This window comes from Rhinopithecus roxellana, chromosome 13 (assembly GCF_007565055.1).
Source record: "Rhinopithecus roxellana isolate Shanxi Qingling chromosome 13, ASM756505v1, whole genome shotgun sequence".
Taxonomy (NCBI): domain Eukaryota; kingdom Metazoa; phylum Chordata; class Mammalia; order Primates; family Cercopithecidae; genus Rhinopithecus; species Rhinopithecus roxellana.
Genome location: NC_044561.1, coordinates 9628067 through 9643288, shown reverse-complemented (window position 1 = coordinate 9643288; position 15222 = coordinate 9628067). Strand labels below are relative to the sequence as shown.

Below are 15222 nucleotides of genomic sequence, written 5' to 3'. Positions count from 1 at the left end.
CCACACGCACGCTCCTCTAGACTCAGAAACACCAACACAGACACACAGCCCGAAATGTAGACATGCATACACAAAGCCAGCAGAACCCCAGAAACACAGAGACAGCACACACACTGCAACACACACCCACACAGCACTGGGCCCAGAGGAACACAGCCACTCACCTGCCAACACACGCACACGATACTCCACTAGACCGAAACACTCACTCTCCAACACACACATACAATCCACCGCCCACAGAGATAGACGTGCTGCAACACACACACAGCCAGCCCACACTACTATGGAGGACACTTACCCCACAACACACACATAAAAATGGAAAAAAAGACTCATTCTGCAACATAGAACATGTATCACCAGACACAGAAACACCGAGACAGAGACTCATTGCAGCACACACACCATAGGCCACAAAGAAACCACGAGAGAGACAACCCTGCAACATACACACTTCACCAAAGTCAGAAGCATGTATATATCATACAAAATACACACTCATCCTGCACACATACATCTTCCACCAGATACACAGAAACATGACAGAAATACATTAAACACACTTGCCAACACACCACCTGCAGCACATAGCTCACCACCAGACAGAAATGCAGACAGGCCGGGCGCAGTGGCTCATGCCTGTCATCCCAGTACTTTGGGAGTCTGAGGCAGGCAGATCACTTGAGGTCAGGAGTTTGAGACCAGCCTGGCCAACATGGTGAGACCCTGTCTCTACTAAAAACGCAAAAAATTAGCTGGGCGTGGTGGCACGCACCTGGAATCTCAGCTACTTGGGAGGCTGAGGTGGGAGAATTGCTTGAATCCAGGAGGCAGAGTTTTCAGTGAGTGGAGATCGCATCACTGTGCTCTAGCCTGGGCGACAGACTGAGACTCCGTCTCAAAAAAAAAAAAAAAAAAAACGAAAATGTAGACACAGACATGCACCCTGCACCCACCACACCACACTCACAGAACACACCTCATCCTGCAAAACACACACACACACACACACACCCTCTGACACACAGAAACTCCAAGAGACCCTCACTTTGCAACCACAGACACCTTCCGCCAGACACGTAGAAACAGCAACTTACACAACCTGCAACACGCACATGTGCTGCCAGAGCCGACTAAATACTAAGACACACACGTCAGCCGACACACAGAAGTGTACCCATCTTACGGACAGACGGTATACACAGCATCCACCCCCTTCTAGGCATGGAGGCGGGCACCCACCCTAAAATGCACTCACTGCGCTAGAAACAGATCATGAGGCCTGGCGTGGTGGCTCACGCCTGTCATCCCCACACTCTGGAAAGCCAAGGCAGGAGGCGCACTTGAGCACAGGAGTTTGGCTCGTATCTGTGGTCTTTCACCCTGCAAATACACACACAAACATGCCACCAGGCACACAGAAACACCAAGACACAATGGGAACACACACTGGGAACATGCAAACTCCTCCACACACCAGAACACAGAGGCTGCTGGCAGTACTGAAATTCATCCAGCCCTGGGCTCCAGGGAAATGGTGCTTGCTGAGAAATTACCCCTTCCTTTGTGTTCTGAGAAACAGTAAGCCCAGAAGAAGCACTTTGCTCTTGTCCATTCCAAGACCCCGCCTCCAGCCTTCAGCATGAGTCTCTTCTTTATCGGGCCGCTCCTTCCTCATCAGTGAACTTTCTTCCCATAGCAGTAGCCTGAATAAAGTCATCTCCTTAAATGTCTGGTACATTCCCCCAACAGTCGTTGTGCCTTGGTGTGGCACCGGTTGGACTTACCTTTCCGTCCCCAATGACTGCAACCAGGTGGTGAGCCCTCTCTGAGACCCACAAGCCACCCCTGACTGGCAATCAGGGTGGGGGACCTTCAGTGAGTGTGACCCCTGGTCGTGTGCTCCCAGCTTTTGTCCGTTGGTAGCATAGTGACAATTTTATTTTGATTCTTTCAGTTTCATGGTCTGACCATTTGGTAATCTCTTTAAACAGATTGGTGGTTTATAGACATGTTGTCTCTGTTGGGTGAGAGAGGACAGTGTGTGGTTTGAGAGTCTTTTCTGTTTGTTCATTTGTTTAGTTGAGTTTAGTTAAAAATTTTGGCTGAGATTGGTGGCTCACACCTATAATCCCAGTGCTTCGGGAGGCGGAGGAGGGAGGATCACTTGAGGATAGGAGTTCAAAACCAGCCTGGACAACACAGCAACCCCCATCTCTAAAAAATAAATAAATAAATAAAAAATTTAGCCACGCATGGTGGTGGTGTGCACCTGCAGTCCGAGCTACTCCGGAGGTTGAGGTGGGAGGATCCCTTGATCCCAGGAGTTTGAGGCACACCACTGTACTCCAGCCTGGGCAACAGAGTGAGAACCTGTCTCTAAAAAATCCAAGAATTTGTCCCCAGTGGGAAGATGGTTTGGAGATGTGGTCAGCCACATACATGGATGGAGTTGTGCTGTCATAAAGGCTTCATTTAGGTGGGTTGGATTGGCTGTCATATGCACAGGTAAGCGACACACCCAACAGTTAGTATGCTTGAAAATAGGCCTGTAGCTGGGCGTGGTGGCTCACGCCTGTAATCCCAGCACTTTGGGAGGCCAAGACGGGTGGATCACAAGGTCAGGAGATCGAGACCATCCTGGCTAACACAGTGAAACTCTGTCTCTGCTAAAAATACAAAAAAAAAAAAAAAAAAAAAAAATTAGCTGAACGTGGTGGCTGGCACCTGTAGTCCCAGTTACTCAGGAGGCTGAGGCAGGAGAGTGGCATGAACCCAGGAGGCGGAGCTTGCAGTGAGCCGAGATTGCGCCACTGCACTCCAGCCTGGGCAGGGAGACTCCGCTTCAAAAAAAATAAAAAAGAAAATAGGCCTGTTCCTTGGGTGGAGCTAACATGCAGATGATTGGCAAAGCCTCCTGAGAGGCGGTGGGGTCAGGGCTGGGGTTAGGAGGGCAGAGGTCAGGGCTAGGGTTAGGAGGGCAGCCTGAAAGAGTTGAAAACCAGCTAGTGAATCTGTCCTGGTTGGGCTGTCAGGGAGGAAGAGGAGGAGTGGGAAGGTGGGAGGAAGGCCTTTGACAGGGTTACAGTAGGAAGCAGGATGTGGAGGAGTCGACCTGGGGCCAGCTCAGTTGTGTGGACAGTGGTCAGGGGTCATCCATCTTTGGGTGAGGTCATCGTCTGGATGAGTCCAGCTGCAGGGCTGAGGTCACTCACCTGGTAAAGAAGCTGGTTGGGGTGAGCTCCTGGACCTCCCTGAGTTTGCAGTGACCTTCACCCAATAATGGACCTCGAGACATCTGTTAGGGAGTCCTAGAACCACAGGACTGTGGTTGGACAGTGCTAGTGAAGAAGCCATTGCCCTGGTATCACACTGGGGATACAGTGATTCCAAAGCTGCCTGCTGCATACACCCCACAGGAGGTATTCCAAAGGCGCTTCCTATTAATAGTCTGACATGCATTGTGAGGGGCAAAATGTGCACACGTGACACTCATTGGAGAGCCTCAGCAGTGGCATTCCATTTACACTGCTGCTTCCTGTGTGTGTGTCAGGGGGGCCTCCCTTATGAGTTTTTTTCCTGAAATAAAAAACAAGTTGTTTAAATTACTTATTTGGCCGGGCGCAGTGGCTCAAGCCTGTAATCCCAGCACTTTGGGAGGCCAAGGAGGGTGGATCACTTGAGGCTGAGAGTTCAAGACCAGCCTGGCCAACATGGTGAAACCCCGTCTCTACTAATAATACAAAAATTACCCGGGCGTGGTGGCGCCTGCCTGTAATCCCAGCTACTCACTGCAACCTCCACCTCCCGGGCTCCAGCGATCCTCGTCCCTCAGCCTCCTCGTATTTGCTGGTTTTAGAGGCGAAGTCTCGGCAGGTCGACCTGGCTGGAGTGCAGAGGCTATTCCTAGGCGCGATGCCACTACCGACGCTCTCCGTTTTCCACCGGGGCTGCCTCGCTCTTCCCTAGGCGGCCTGGTGGCAGAGGCCGCCATACCGATGCCGGCCTCAGTGCGGACCTGGATCGGCACAGCGCACTACAGAGAACTCCCCGTCACGCGATTCTCCTGCCTCATCCTCCTGAGCAGCTGGGACCTCAGGCACGCGCGGCGCCGGTCCCTGGAGCTCAGAACCGCCGTTAGGACTGCATTCGGCACCAGTCAGCGGGCGGCGAGGGGGACATGGAATCGTGCTGCCATCTGGTGGCTTGATGGGTAGCTGCTGCTTTTTTTTTTTTCATTTTGAGGCACGGCCTCACTCCGTGGCCCAGGCTGGACGCAGTCACTCAACAACCGCTCACTGCAGCCTCCATCCCCACCGGCCCAACACATCCTCCCATCTCAGCCTCCCAAAGTGCTGAGATTACAGGTGTGAGCCACCTCACCGGGCCTGTACCACTTTTTTTTGTTTGTTTTGAGACGGAGTATCACCCTATCGCCCAGGCTGGAGTGGCTTACCGCAACCTCTGCCTCCCGGAATCAAGCGAATCTCCTGAGTAGCTGGGATTACTGGCGCACGCCACCACGCCCGATTAATTTTTGTATTTTTAGTAGAGATGGAGTTTCACCATGTTGGCCAGGCTAGTCTTGAACTCCTGACTTCAAGTGATCTGACCACCTCCGCCCACCAAAATGCTGGGATTACAGGCACGAGCCACCACGCCCGGCCAGTAGCATCTTTGAAGAGCTTAAACAAGTGTGGGTAAGAGTCTGGGGGAACTTCCGCGCAGTTCTGATTGTGCAGCCCAGTGGGGCCTGCTACAGGGATTTGGTGTCCCAGGCCCAGATTATCCCCCAAAGTAGGCATAGCCAGGTGAGGAAAGCCAGAAGTCAGCGACAAATACTGTGCAGTTCCATATATGTGAAGTATCTAGAGGAGTCAAATTTGTAGAGAGAGGCAGGGCCTGGTGACTAACGTCTGTTATCCCAGGACTTTGGGAGGCTAAGGCGAGTGGATCACTCCTGAGGTCAGGAGTTCGAGACCAGTTTGGCCAACATGCTACTAAAAATACAAAAGTACGAAAAATACAAAATTTACTAAAGATACAAAAATTAGCTGGACGTGGTCGTGCGTGCCTGTAATCCCAGCTACTTGTGAGGCTGAGAGAGGAGAATCACTTGGACCCGTGAGACAGAGGTTGCAGTGAACCGAGACTGCGCCGCTGCCTTGGCACTGCACTCCAGCCTGGGTGGCTAGCAAAACTTTATCTCAAAGAAAACAAATGAACAGGCCGGGCGCGATGGCTCAAGCCTGTAATACCAGCACTTTGGGAGGCTGAGGCAGGCGGATCATGAGGTCAGGAGATCGAGACCATCCTGGCTAACACGGTGAAACCCTGTCTCTACTAAAAATACAAAAAACTAGCCAGGCGAGGTGGCGGGCGCCTGTAGTCTCAGCTACTCGGGAGGCTGAGGCAGGAGAATCACTTGAACCTGGGAGGCAGAGGTTGCAGTGAGCTGAGATCGCGCCACTGCACTCCAGCCTGGGTGACAGAGCTGGACTACATCTCAAAAAAAGAAAAAAGAAAAAAGAAAAAAAAAATTTGTAGAAACAGAAGGTGGAACTGTGGTTACCAGGGGCTGGGAGGGGTGGGAATTAGTGTTTAATGGGTGCAGAGTTTCAGTTTCGGATGATGAAAAGATTCTAGAAATAGATGGCTGTGAATGTCACTAAACTGTACACTGAAAAATGATTAAATTAGTGCTCGCTTCGGCAACACATATACTAAAATCAGAACGATAGAAGATTCGCATGGCCCCTGCCCAAGGATGACACGTGAATTTGTGAAGTGTTCCATATTTTTATTTTATTTTATTTTATTTTATTTTATTTTATTTTATTTTATTTTATTTTATTTTTTGAGACGGCGTCTCGCTCTGTTGCCCAGGTTGGAGTGCAGTGGTGCGATCTCGGCTCACTGCAAGCTCCGCCACCCGGGTTCACGCCATTCTCCTGCCTCAGCCTCCCGAGTAGCTGGGACTACAGGCGCCTGCCACCAAACCCGGCTAATTTTTTGTATTTTTAGTAGAGATGGGGTTTCACGGTGGTCTCGATCTCCTGACCTCGTGATCCGCCTACCTCGACCTCCCAAAGTGATGAGATTACAGGTGTGAGCCACCACGCCCGACCAAAGCATTCCATATTTTTAAACAGATATATAGACCAATGGAACAGAACAGGAGTCTCAGAAATAACATCACACATCTACAATCATCTGATCTTTGACAAACCTGACAAAAATAAGAAATGGAAAAAGGATTCCTTATTTAATAATGCTGCTGGGAAAACTGGCTAGCCACATGCAGAAAACAGAAACTGGACCCTTTTCTTATACCTTATACAAAAATTAACTCAAAATAGATTAAAGACTTAAATGTAAAACCCAAAAACCATAAAAACCCTAGAAGAAAACTTAGGTAACACCATTCAGGACATAGGCATGGGCAAAGACTTCATGACAAAACGCCAAAAGCAATGGCAACAAAAGCCAAAATTGACACATGGAATCTAATCAAACTAAAGAGCTTCTGCACAGCAAACAAAACTATCCTCAGAGTGAACAGGCAACCTACAGAATGGGAGAAAACTTTTGCAAGCTACCCATCTGACAAAGGGCTCATATCCAGAATCTACGAGGAACTTAAACAAATCTACAAGAAAAAAACAACCCCATCAAAAAGTGGGTAAAGGATATGAACAGACACTTCTCAAAAGAAGACATTTATGTGGCCAACAAATATATGAAAAAAAGCTCATCATCACTGGTCGTTAGAGAAATGCAGATCAAAACTACAATGAGATACCATCTCACGCCAGTTAGAATGGCGATTATTAGGGGCTGGGTGCGGTGGCTCATGCCTGTAATCCCAGCACTTTGGGAGGCCGAGGTGGGTGGATCATGAGCTCAGAAGATCGAGACCATCCTGGTTAACACGGTGAAACCCTGTCTCTACTAAAAATACAAAAAATTAGCCAGGCATGTGGCAGGCGCTTGTAGTCCCAGCTACTCAGGAGGCTGAGGCAGGAGAATGGCGTGAACCTGGGAGGCAGAGCTTGCAGTGAGCCGAGATTGCGCCACTGCACTCCAGCCTGAGTGACAGAGCGAGACTCCGTCTCAAAAACAAAAAACAAAACAAAACAAAAACAGAATGGCGATTATTAAAAAGTCAGAAAACAACATGCTGGTGAGGCTGTGGAGAAATAGGAACACTGACACTGTTGGTGGGAGTGTAAATTAGTTCAGCCGTTGTGGAAGACATTGTGGCGATTCCTCAAGGATCTAGAACCAGAAATACCATTTGACCCAGCAGTCCCATTACTGGGTATATACCCAAAGCATTATAAATCATTCTACTATAAAGACACATGCACATGTATATTGATTGCAGCACTATTTACAATAGCAGAGACTTGGAACCAATCCAAATGTCCATCAATGATAGACTGGATAAAGAAAATGTGGCATATATACACCATGGAATACTAAGCAGCCATAAAAAAGAATGAGCTCATGCCTTTTGCAGGGACATGGATGAAGCTGGAAGTCATCATTTTCAGCAAACTAACACAGGAACAGAAAACCAAACACCACATGTTCTCATACGTGGGAGCTGAACAAGAAAACACATGGACACAGGGAGGGGAAGATCACACACCAGGGCCTGGCTAGGGGTGTGGGGCAAGGGGAGGGACAGCATGAGGAGAAGTGCCTAAGGCATGCAGGGCCCAAAACCTAGACGACAGGTTGACAAGTGCAGCAAACCACTGTGGCATGTGTATACCTGTGTAAGAAACCTGCACGTTCTGCACATGAATCTCAGAACTTAAAGTAAAATTTTAAAAAATAAATAAAATTAAAATTTAAAAAATTATTAAAATAGGCCGGGCACTGTGGCTTAAGCCTGTAATCCTAATTACTCAGGAGGCCGAGGTGGGAGGATCCCTTGAGCCCAGGAGGTTGAGGCTGAGGTGATCTGCGAAGGCACCACTGTACTCCAGCCTGGGTGAGAGAGTGAGATCATGTCTCAAAAAGAAAAAGAAAAAGGTTAAATTGGTAAATTTTGTCATATATTTTACCACAATAAATATAATGGGAGTAGAGGCTGAGAGGCTGTTGAATTAGGTGCTGTGGAACACTGCAAGGAAGCAAAAATAGCAAAATATTGGACAGCAAAAGACTGAATGGGCTCCATCCTTTCAGCCTGCTGGGGCTGGGGCCTCCACGGCCCCCTGGGTTAAGGTTTCAACAGCCACTGTGAGATGCCATTTGTTCTTTTCCATTGGAAGAACACGTCAAATCAGGCTGTTAAATGGAGAAACAGAGGGGATAGTCACCCCTTCTCTCAATCTTTGAAGTCCCTGTTTTAATGTATTTTGGGTCATATTAATGATGTTAATGGCTTGGGCAGGTCTTCAGGGTCTTGTCTGCCAAGACCAACAGTAAGGGACAAAGTGTGGGTTTTATTCCAATTGGAGCATCCATCCCAGTGATGGAATTCAAGAGCAGAAATAACTGAGACCACTGGAATATTCTGCAAAGCTATTGCACCAGTGATCAGGGTGAGGCGGACTTGTTTGCCTTCAATCTTATGCCCCAGGGAACAGAGGGAGTTCCTCCCTTACATTTAGTGGAGTCTTTGGGGAAACAGTGTCAATTAAGGTCATAAAAGTTTGCTTAGTGTGTGGGAACCAGTGGACATTTGTGAAAGCAATTGTCTTCTGTAGTGGCGAGGGTCAAGGAGTATGCTGTGTTCCTAGCAAGGCTGGAGTGCCCACGGATGCTCCATTTTGGGGGATGTGATGTGGGCTCACATCTTGAGGACTTGGGTCTGGATTCTCCGTATAACTTGTTTTAGAAGTGCCTGGACCTCTTTGGGGTCTTACCGTAAATCTGATTATCAGGGAAGCCCAGGTTGCAAAGTTACCAATCCCAGGGCTGTGCGTTGGGGGGTGGCCATGGGAGTTCTGAAACGGGGACCCTTTCCTTATCAGTAGGGTTTGGTCCTTTGGGATGAGAAGACAGAGTCCTGGAATCAATCATTCCAGGCCATCGAGGGCCTCTGTAGGAGTAGTCACACGAGGCCGGGCATGGTGGTTCACACCTGTAATCCCAGCACTTTGGGAGGCCAAGGTGGCAGGATTACTTAAGGCGAGGAGTTCAAGACCAGTCTGGGCAACACAAGGAGACCCCATCTCTACAAAAACTAAAAGCGATTACCCAGGCATGGTGGAGTGTGTCTGTAGTCCCACTACTCAGGAAAACCGAGGCAGGATCACTTGAGCCCACAAGTTCGAGGCTGCAGTGAGCTGTGACTGCGGCACCACACTCCAGCCTGGGTGAGAGAGGGAGATCCTGTCTCTAAAAAAAATAAAACAAAAGTGTAATCACTTGAGTAGTAAGGGGAACTGTACAGCCTTATAATTTGTAGGTTCTCCCCTGAAAAATAACTGCCAGATGCCTGTGTCAAGAGCCTTTCTCCTAGAACACCACGGGGTTGGGCCTCACTCCAGTTCTTCTGCCGGATTTCTCTATCTCTTCCTTAAACTCTAATCCATGAATCCAGAATAGGAGCTGGCAAGCTACAGCCTCCAGGCCAAATCTAGCTCACTGTGCATTTTCTTTTCTTTTCTTTTTTCTTTCTTTTATTTTCTTCCTTTCTTTCCCTCCCTCCTCCCCTTCCCCTTCCCTTCCCCTTTCCTATCCTTTCCTTTCCTTTTTGACGTGGTCTCACCCTGGTGCCCAGCCTGGAGTGCAGTGGTGCACTAAACCGCGACAGATCGCTTTAAGGATTGGCATCAGTAGTAAAGGGTCTGTCTGCGGCAGGAGGGGGCTTTTGGGTTTTTGCTTTTGGGTCACTTGGTTTTTAATTTTTTTTCTCTCTCTTTTTTCTGTGAAGCTTAAGCGCCACCGTAGCTGAAAGCCTTGCCGCTGAATGCTGAAACGTAACCTTCCCTGGCTGCTGTGTAGATAACATGCGTAAGCCACCATGGTCACAGCTTCTTCGGTTGTTTTTCAGGAACTTGGGTCAGCTCCTGTCCAGTTCAAACTGGTTGAGACCACCAATCCTTCAACTGGGCCTGCACAAGTGCCCAAAACGTGGCCTTTTGACATTGGAGGGCCAAAAACTCTGCCTTCAGCTCATGCTAATGCTACCCTTTTCTGTACACGTGTCCTGTGAAATGCCATGAACTCCAGCCATGCTCGCACAGAACGAAGCTGTTACTTATCTTCGGGGGACTTGGATTTGAGAGCTGTTGTCCCACCTCCCCGCTCAGTGCCCTTGAGAATAAATCTTTTCTCTTTTGCAAAACCGTGTCATAGTGGTTGATTTACTGCGCCAGCAGAATGCACATGAACCTGGGTGGCAACAAAAGGCTGGAGGTCATGCCCAAGTATGCTGTGGGGGTGGGCAGAGGACTACCATGCCCAGCCAAATTTTGTATTTTGTATTTTTTTTTTTAGTAGAGACAGGGTTTCACCATGTGGGCCAGATGGTCTCTATCTCTTGACCTCGTGATCCGCCTGCCTCAGCCTCCCAAAGTGCTGGGATTACAGGTGTGAGCCACCGCACCGGGCCAGTATGTAGGCTTTTCGTATTTGATTCTTCCACTTAGTATTATAATATGCACTAAAGGTTTCCCCATGTCTTTTCATGGGTTGATAGCTCATTTCTTTTCAGCATTGAATAATATTCCATTGTCTGGATATACCAGAGTTCAGTTCAACAACTTGGTTTGTGAACTTCCAAGTTTCAGCAGTTATGAATAAAGGTGCTATAAGCATCCATGTGCAGGTTTTTGTGTGGACATAAGTTTCCAACTCGTTTGACTAAATACCAGGGAGTGTGATTGCTGGGTCACATGGTAAGAGTATGCTTAGTTTTATAAGAAACTGCCAAACTGTCTTCCAAAGTGGCTGCACCACTTTATAATCCCATTGGCAATGAGTGCTGTTGTCAACGTTTTGAATTTTGGCCGTCCTAATATGCGTGTTGTGGAATCTCATTGTTTTAATTTCTAATTCCCTAAATGACATAAAATGTGAAGCATTTTTTCCATATGTTTATATCTATTTATCTTTTTTGGTGAGGTATCTGTTCAGATATTTTGTCCACTTTTAAGTCAGGTTGTTCATTTCTTCCCTCCCTCCCTCCCTCTCTTTTCTCTTTTCTTTTCTTTTCTTTTTTGAGACAGAGTCTCCCTCTGTCACCCAGGCTGGAGTGCAGTGGCTCGATCTCGGCTCACTGCAACCTCTGCCTCCCAGGTTCAAGCGATTCTTCTGCCTCAGCCTTCTGAGTAGCTGGGATTACAGGCGTGTGCCACCATGCCTGGCTAACTTTTTGTATTTTTAGTAGAGACGAGGTTTCACCGTGTTAGCCAGGATGGTCTTGATCTCCTGACCTCGTGATCTACCTGCCTCAGCCTCCCAAAGTACTGGGATTACAGGTGTGAGCCACTGCACCAGGCCTTTTTGTTTTTTTTTTTTGAGATAAAGTTTCATTCTTGTCACCCAGGTTGGAGTGCAATGGCACGATCTTGGCTCGATGGAACCTCTGCCTCCCGGGTGCAGGCAATTCTCCTGCCTAAGCTTCCCAAGTAGCTGGGAATACAGGCGCGTGCCACCACACCTGATTAATTTTTGTATTTTTAGTAGAGACGGGGTTTCACCATGGTCTTGAACTCCTAACCTCAGGTGATCCATCCACCTTGGCCTCCCAAAATGTTGGGATTACAGGCATGAGCCACTGTGCCCAGCCATTCATGTTCTTATTGTTGAGTTTTAAGACTCCTTTTTGGCCGGGCATGGTGGCTCACACCTGTAATCCCAGCACTTTGGGAGGCCGAGGCAGGCAGATCACGAGGTCAAGAGATCAAGACCATCCTGGCTAACACGGTGAAACCCTGTCTCTACTAAAAACACAAAAAAATTATTCTGGCGTGGTGGCAGGCGCCTGTAGTCCCAGCTACTTGGGAGGCTGAGGCAGGAGAATGGCGTGAACCCAGGAGGTAGAGGTTGCAGTGAGCCGAGATCATGCCTCTGCATTCCAGCCTGGGCGACAGAGTGAGACTCCGTCTCAAAAAAAAAAAAAAGTTCTTTTTAAGATAACAGTCCTGTATCAGACTGTCAGATACGTCTTTTTTCCACTTCATGAGAAGTACAAGTGTCTTATAATAAAACAGTTCTAATTTCTCCCTCCTATCCCTTGAATCATTGCTGCATTTCACTTATACATAGCTGTAATGGTTGAAAACATTGTTGCTATTATTATTTTGAACAATATGGTTCAAAATAAGGTTGTATATTAAGCCTTATTGTATAGATCAATTAAGAATAAGAAAAATATAAATTTTAAATTTTAGCTACACTTATTTTTTCTCTCCTGTGCTTCCATTCTTCATGTAGATTTGAATTTCTGATCTATATTTTCTTTTTATAGTATAGCTTAAATATATATAACATATATAAATATATATAACTTGTTATATGTATTTTATTAAACACGTATATATACATATATACATATATAAATATAACATACATGTATTTTATTAAATATTATATTATTTCTCTGAAGAACTTCTTTTAACATTTCTTGCAGGGCTGGTCTACTGACAACAAATTTCTTCAATTTTTATTTGTCTGAGAACATATTTATTGCTACTTTTTGAAGGATAATCTCACAGGGTTCAGAATTCTAGGTCGGTGGGTTTTTTCTCTCAAAACTGTAAATATTTCACTCCACTCTTTTTGTTTTGATAGTTTCTGTGAAAAAGTCTAATGCAAGTCTTATCTTTGCCTTTTCCTCCTTGGCTTCTTTCAAGATTTTTTCTTCATCTTGATTTTTTTTTTTTTTTTTTTTTGTTAGTTTGAAAATATGCCTAGGTATAGGCTTTTTGGCATTTGTCCTTCTTGGCATTCTCTGAGCTTCCTGGATTTGTGGTTTCATGCCTTTCATACCTGAAATTAATTTTGGAAAATTCTCATTCATTGTTGCTTCAAATGGCATTTTATACTTTGCCTTTAAGTACAGCTTGTAATTTTTAATTGAATGCTGAATATGTGGTGTCTTGTGGTGTGGTGATAAGGTGTGTGGGAGGGCAAGGATACTACAGTCCTATGACGAGGTCTCTGTCTTTTAGGCATCCTGGGCTGTGACCTTCACAAGGATTTCCCAGTTTTTTTTCCACCTTAAGTGTGACAGGACAGTTAGAGAGGGCTGGAGTTGGGCATTTTCCTTTCCCCGGGTTGCTAGGCTCTGATAAAATTCCAGTAGGTCAAGGTTTGATAAAAGAGTTTATACTGAGGGGCGGCCATGTCAAGAGTGGAATGCTCTGGGTATGTTTCGTTTCTTTTTCTTTTTCTTTTTGTCGTTTGCCATACCCTTAGATGGCATGGGTATATTTCAAAATGGCTTCTCTTCTCCTTTTGCTAGAAGCACGAAGGGATTTTTCTCCAATCTTCATTGTGAAAACCTGGTAGAGCTCATGGAGGTAAGATCACAAAAGTGTGGGCTTGCCTAACAGGTGTGCGCCACCACACCCAGCTAATTTTTACATTTTTAGTAGAGACGGGGTTTCACCATGTTGGCCAGGCTGGTCTCGAACTCCTGACCTCAAGTGATCCCCCCAGCCTCGGCCTCCCAAAGTGCTGGGATTACAGGCATGAGCCACCATACCGGCCTCCTTGGGGTTATTTTCCTATTTATTTATTTATTGAGATGGAGTTTCGCTCTTGTTGCCCAGGCTGGAGTGCAATGGCACCATCTAGGCTCACCGCAACTTCCGCCTCCTGGGTTCAAGCGATTCTCCTGCCTCAGCGTCCTGAGTAGCTGGGATTACAGGCATGCACCACCATGCGCAGCTAATTTTGTATTTTTAGTAGAGACAGGGTTTCTCCATGTTGGTCTAGCTGGTCTCGAACTCCCGACCTCAGGTGATCCTCCCACCTTCACCTCCCAAAGTGCTGGGATTACAGGCATGCGCCACTGCACCCAGCTCCTTGGAGTTTTTAATCTCAAACCTGGCCACGCTGAGCCTCCAGCAAGTATAATGACAGTGTAGGTTTCTTGCCCCAGCACTGGTTCCTCTGCAGGTTCCTGCTCATGGGTCTGTACTCCAGGAATTTGTGGTTCTGTCCGTATCCTCTTCTCTGTATCTTCAACTTCAGATGTGACACTGTTCCCTGTGGCCTCAATTCTCTGAGAGATCTAAGAGGAGTTGTTGATTTTCAATTTGTTCAGATTTTTACCTGTTGTTAGGATGGAGTAATGACTTTCAAGCTCCTTCAATGCCAGCCCAGGGCCACTTTTCACATGTACCATGCCACTGAACATCAGGGGTGTTTTTCTCCAACCCTGAGGATCAGGATGTTTGTTCTGACAGAGGCATGGGAGGCAGCAGCTATAGAAGCATTTAAGCCTCATGGGGTGAGCCATCTGCTTTTAGGAGTATAGATCTAGGCATGTCACATGGCTTTCCTTTTAAAACACTAATCCCAGCTGTTCAGAATGATCTCCTGTTATATCCTGACCAAAATGCTTACTGGAAACATTACTTCTTGCTTCCCCGGCAAAATACTAAGTCTAGGGTGATAGCCCCCAAGAGTCTTTTGGTTTACGTCCCTACGTTCCCACTCTGCATGCCTGTGCAACCCACCCTCCATCGAAACCCTGGACACTACGGCTTGGGTGAACTTCTCTAGTTAGCAGCACTTTGCTTGTGTTGTCACACACTGTTGCTGAAAGAATTAACTGTGTCCCCACGCAGCTCCATGGGGAGGGGACACTTGGAAGCTTGTGCCTGGTTTCCTCTGGACTTCGACCCATGGGTCTTTTCCCTCTGCTGATTTTAGTCTGTATCCTTTCATTGTAACAAACCATAACTGTTCTGAGTCCTATGAGTCCTTCTAGCAAATTGTCAAGCTTGAAGGTGATCTTGCGGACTCTGACACAACATCATAACTCCATGGGGCTAAGCGTGAGCCGCAGCAGCTGATGCGGATAAGTGTAAGCCTCAGCAGCCGATGGGGATAAGCATGAGCTGCAGCAGCCGTTCTCATGAATCCTCTTAAACGCTGCTGTAGAGCAACACGTGAAAGGGTACCTCTGCTCCCAGCTGTGGTGTGGGACTGCGAAAGCCACAAAGGTAGGAATCACCATGAGGTTGTGCCCTCATACTATTAAGAAACAGACAGGATCTCTGAGTAGGTCCCACAACCACC

At 47.1% G+C, this 15222-nt stretch overlaps 1 non-coding gene across 1 annotated transcript; it reads left to right on the top strand.

The window, feature by feature from the left end:
- The first annotated feature begins 5702 nt into the window (after nt 1-5702).
- On the top strand, nt 5703-5805 carry LOC115892990. Its single transcript, XR_004052955.1, has one exon. It is a non-coding gene; the product is annotated as a U6 spliceosomal RNA (small nuclear RNA).
- Nucleotides 5806-15222: the final 9417 nt, after the last annotated feature.